The following is a 5,051-nucleotide window of genomic DNA, read 5'->3' on the forward strand; positions in this document are numbered from 1 at the left end:
AGAGGGAACAGCCCAGGGACACAGAGCCCCAGGTCTCATCTGGCCGCTCCTGTGACCATACGGTGTATGCAAAATCAAATACCTGAAGTGCTCCCTTAGATGCAGTTTACAGCCAGGGGACAAGAAGGTGGCAGTTCTGCATTTTGCAGCTCCCAGGCTGATGGCAGAGCCAAAGCAAAAAAAAAACAAACCCAAAACCAAACCAACCAAGAGAGGTAAAACTGGAGCGCAGGGAGCAAATGCTTTTCTTTCACCTTAGGCCAACTGCTTGGACGCTCTCTATGCTGCCCTGCCACAGAGGGCATCCCTCTCGTACCAGTAAGAGACATAAGAGTGAATTAAAGCCAGGACCCCAAACCAGACCAAAAACCCGGTTGTGATCAAGAAGAAAGTGGAGAATGCATCAAATATAACAGAAAATTATTTTGGACATTCCCAGTTTACATTTGAAAAAAAGAGAAAAAAAAAAGAGGAGGAATTAGGTATTAAAAGAAGAGCACTGAATGATAAAGCCATAGCAGTCCCTCTACCACTACAAACCCACACCCCCACACGCACGTACGCACACAGACTGAACACCACCAAACTCCCCGTGACTGTGACGTTCACCTCAGCTTGCTGGTCTAGAGATACTGAATGCCTGAAGCACACCAAGGATAACTGAAAACATCTGCATGGCTTTAATGGGAATCCTCCAACTGAAACAAAGCACTTTCTCCCTCTGTCTGCGTTGGCACATCCCCGAGTCACGCTCTCACTCCTCTCCTTCAAAGTCAAGATTCCTAAACGTGAAAAGCGGGAGTGGGGAAAGGCGAAGGGAAGAGAAAAAGAGGGAGAGCATCATCAGTGGAAGACCTGCCAGCTGCTGCTGATTCAGCCCTGTTTGGGGGACCACCCCAGCAGAGAGGAGTTGGTTTGCATGCCACGGTCCTCACTGCCTGTTCCCAGGGACAGGCCGTTTGCTCAGCCTTGCCGGCCAAAGCGTGGGAAAAGCGTAGGTGTGCGCCGTCGCTTGCTGAGGAGCACGGTCACGATCACATGCAGTCCTTTACCTTTTTCCTCCCTGGATTCAAAGGGTTTCTGTCTTCAAAGTGAGAGCCTTCCATATGGTCGTTTGTGACATTTCATCCAGGATAACAATGTCAGAAGGATCAGTCCTGCAATAAATATTTTACATAGCAATCCGTGATTATGGGAACTGATGCCACCAAGGGCATTAGCATCAGCAAGAGGAACAGCGGAGCCCCGAGAATCAAAGCTCTGCATAACCGTGGGAGGTTTTGCTGGATGAGGAGTTTTGGGAGGCAAGCCGGGGAGCTGCAGAGCAACAGCTCTGTGCAAAGGCTCTTGCTGGGGCTTAGCCCCGGTCCGGGTTCCTAAGCCACTGCTGGTACAGATCATGCCTGCAACTCCTCATGTGTTAAGTATGAGGATCTCCAGCTACCGTAAAAGCACTGATGAGGCAAGGTTTGGGGGTCAAACGCGAGTGCTGCAGCCACTCTGCTTGCGGTCAGAGCCTTGCAATCACCTCCTGCAGCCCTGCCCCCAAATTTGATTTTCCCACCAAGCTGCCTGCTGGTTTCTGTGGGATGCCCCACAAAGAGGCAAGTGGAGAAAACTCTGCCAAACACCTTCAAGCTAATCTTGCCGGGGGTCCTGGCACTTGGTGGGGCTTTACCCGTCACTGCTTTGCTTTGGGATATCCACGTCACTGGTCTTCCCCACGTTCAGCTGAACTGAACTTGCAGTAGCAGCAGCTTCCATGGCCCTCCTGGACTCCTGATGTAAAAAAGGGACAAATCACGTTCTCTGTCTTTGATCAAAGTGGAGATAAGCTGAATGCCCAGCACAAACTTAGCAGTCTGCCCTCCGCTTCTGCCCCTTGGCAGCTATAGGTATTAGTGCAGCAGGGGAGAAACCGTTCACTCCAAAGATTTCGGGGCAGGGGGACTGTGTGTTCAAAACATGATTATGAGCAAGTCTTGCCAGCAGCAGCAGCCGCAGCAGCATCTAATAATAATCATCATAATGATAATGACCTTTGTGAAAAACGACTCGTTTTAAAAATTACACCTGTATTCAAGCGTTCAGCTCACTGCTACTTGAGGAAACAAAGGTTACAAAAGTTACAGGCTATTGGGATCTATTTCGATTGAGTGCTGATCTTCCCCCAACATTTCCAGACAAGCTGTAAGAGAAACAGGCAATCTCACAGACACACGGAGATGTCCAGCCCCGAGGACACAGCAAGCCTTACCTCTTCTTCTTCTCCAGCTTCATTTCTGGCATCGTCCAACTTCTTCTTCCTTTCTGGCATAAGGTCATCCAGAAAGCTGAGCTCTCGCTTTGAGAAGCAGAAATCCATCGCTTTCCGGACAAATACGAGAGCCAAAACCTTCATGAATAAGAGGGAAGATGCGGTGAGCTCAGAGACGATGCCACCTCTCACAACAACGCTGCAAACACCCCGCTGCCGAGCGGTGGCAGCTCTTACCATCATGGGAAAGATGATGGCGGCACGGGACACCTTGATGGTCCAGAGCAGGACGAGGCAGGTCAGCTGGATCGCCGTGAAGAAATGCACCTTTCGCAAGGGCACGTGCCGCAGTTAGATGAAATCCGGCTGGTGTTTCGCCGGCATCCAAAACAGCTTCAAGCGATCAAAGAACTGCGAAATAAAAGGGAAAGGTTGCCACCTTGGGACTGCGGCAAGTTTCTGGCCCTCTCGAGACGTGGAGGCACTTTGCAGCATCTCGCTTGCCGTCAGAACTCCTGGATCCCACCGCATTCCTCCTGGGAGCAGCACCCATTTTCCCTTCGCTCCATCTAGCAACCGGCTTGCCCCTGAGAGCTGCCCAAACGGCAACTCTTCCATGCCATTCCATTATTAGCATTTCTCGGCCCACTGAATCCCCCCATGAGGATTTCCACCAGTGGTAGAAACTGCCTTCCCTTTGCACCAAATTCCCCCGCTTTTCACGTAACCAAACACTGACCTGCCCTAAACCCTGCAACAGAGAGCGCTGAACTTGCCTGGTCCTCCCAGCCCTATCTACCTCCTGTGCCTCCACCAATCTCTTTCTTACACAAAAGAGTTTCATTGCTTGCTCTGCGAGAAGTTTTTCCCATGCCACTGCTTTTTTCCCTGCTGCTACAGAGACAAAATACCAGGGAGCCGACATGCTGCACGCTGTAAAAGAGTCCGTACCTGAATTCCTCTGAGCGACGACACACCCATGTAGAGAAAGACGCCATAAAGCACAGGCATTGGTATAAACTGGGGGGGGGAAGAAAAAGAAAAGAAAGAATGCAATCGTTTCTTTTTCTGTATTGCATTTTCAGTATTACCACCCTCTTCCACAGGCACTGCCTAAAATTGCTTGAAGCTTTCCAGCTTCCATTCAGGCTTAGAGATGGGTCAGATATTAACCATTTTTTTGCCATTTTGTGCGCACGAGTGAGCTAAGGCTCTGCTTTAGGCTGAACTTGGGAGTTATCTCTCCTCAGAATAATCCTATTTTCCAGAAAGGTTGGAGGAAAATAGGCGATTTCACCCGTGCTACCCTATGCCGCATTCTCTGGCGGTAGAAGAAACACTTCTGCCTATTCTTGGGGCAACAGGCAAAGGCCACAGGCCTCCTTTTAGCCTAGAGACGAGATTACTTTGTGGGAGGAACGTGCAAGGAAGCCCACAGGGATGACCTCAGTGTGTTTAGCTCCTGGGAACGGCTGCTCCGCGGCATTTGGGGAGCAAATTGCAGCCACTAAAGGGCTGCCTGTTTGAAAGACAGCAGATGTGCTGGTCTGAATATGCTCAACTGTAACCCATAAACATGGGTGGGCCTGAAAGACACCCAAAAATTCAAGCAGTTGCGTTGCTCGCTCGCCTCGAGCACACGAAACGGGGGCCTGAAGGGCTGCAAAACCTAACCGAGGCTGGTTCCCACCGTTGGTCAAGCCCCAAGGGTTGGGACCACCTCCTCCTCCTCCTCCGCTCCACAACTAACTACTCAGGCCTGCAGAGAGGGGACTGTTTTTCTGTAACCTCCAACAAGCTCACGGTTGTTGGGTGGTTTGCATTTTCCTCTCACCTTTAACACAGAAGTGAAGAAGACAGAGCAGCCCATGAGCACAAAGATCAGCAAGCCAGTGACTCTCTGCTCTCGTATCCCCAGCAACTTGGGTTGTTCTCCTGGAGCTGAGCAGTCAGACTCTACTTTGAGGCTATTCACGTGGGTGATGGACAGGACGGTCGCAGCCACAAACCAGGGCAGCCCCATCACAGAGCACACCCCGAGCATCACGGCCACCACAAAAAGGTCCAGGTGGTACCCGCATCCTTTCTGCAGGCAGGAAAACAAGAAACAGAGCATCCCATAGCACAAGAGCAAGGATAACGTCGCAAGTCAGACTCAAACCCTGCTCGAGCACAAGTCAACTTCTTCAGAATTCAAAACAAGAAATGGAAACAAGCAAGGGTGTATGCAGGCTTTGCACAAGCACCTGGCATGAAAATCTGGCAGGAGTTCAGACACAATGGATATGCAGAGCTTGTGCATTAAATACTTCTCCAAAAAACAACAAGCCACAACCCAAAAGCACCAAACCATTTTTTCCACTCACAAAGAAAATTCTACCACTTGCAAGGAAGGTGTGACTCTGAGTTATCCCTGGCAGCGCATCAAAACAATTCATTCCCCACACCTGCTGCTGCTGCCATTTTAAAACAAAAACGCAGTTCTCTATTGCTCCAAGATTAATTTGCTCCTCCAAAAGGTTGCTCATCTATACTGCCCTGTCACTTGCTCCCTGCATCATCGTTAATCCAGGAGAGCATCCTGCCACGCAGCCTGACCTTGTCCCAAACCAATGCCTTCAGAAAGCATCGGGAATAAGAGCTTCCCCCCAGACCTGCAGCCCAGAAGGGGCTGGGGTCATCTCTCGCAGGCCCTTACCTTCAGCTTGTGCTCCTTCCTGTTCACAATAACGGCACTGATCTGCTGGTCCATGAATATCAAGATGGTGCAGAGCAGAGCTGGGACGAGCGCAGC

At 50.4% G+C, this 5,051-nt stretch overlaps 1 long non-coding RNA gene across 2 annotated transcripts; it reads right to left on the minus strand.

Moving 5' to 3' along the window:
• Positions 1–571: 571 nt before the first annotated feature.
• On the minus strand, positions 572–4,260 carry LOC126037322 (uncharacterized). Of its 2 annotated transcripts, none has more exons than XR_007505610.1 (7): positions 4,092–4,260; positions 3,209–3,277; positions 2,495–2,668; positions 2,258–2,395; positions 1,679–1,779; positions 1,053–1,157; positions 572–782 (listed from the first exon to the last, which is right to left on the minus strand). It is a non-coding gene; the product is annotated as an uncharacterized LOC126037322 (long non-coding RNA). The 2 variants fall into 2 exon arrangements; XR_007505611.1 differs by having other exon boundaries at positions 1,632–1,779.
• Between the last annotated feature and the right edge of the window lie 791 nt (positions 4,261–5,051).

This window comes from Accipiter gentilis, unplaced genomic scaffold, assembly GCF_929443795.1.
Source record: "Accipiter gentilis unplaced genomic scaffold, bAccGen1.1, whole genome shotgun sequence".
Lineage (NCBI taxonomy): Eukaryota > Metazoa > Chordata > Aves > Accipitriformes > Accipitridae > Astur > Astur gentilis.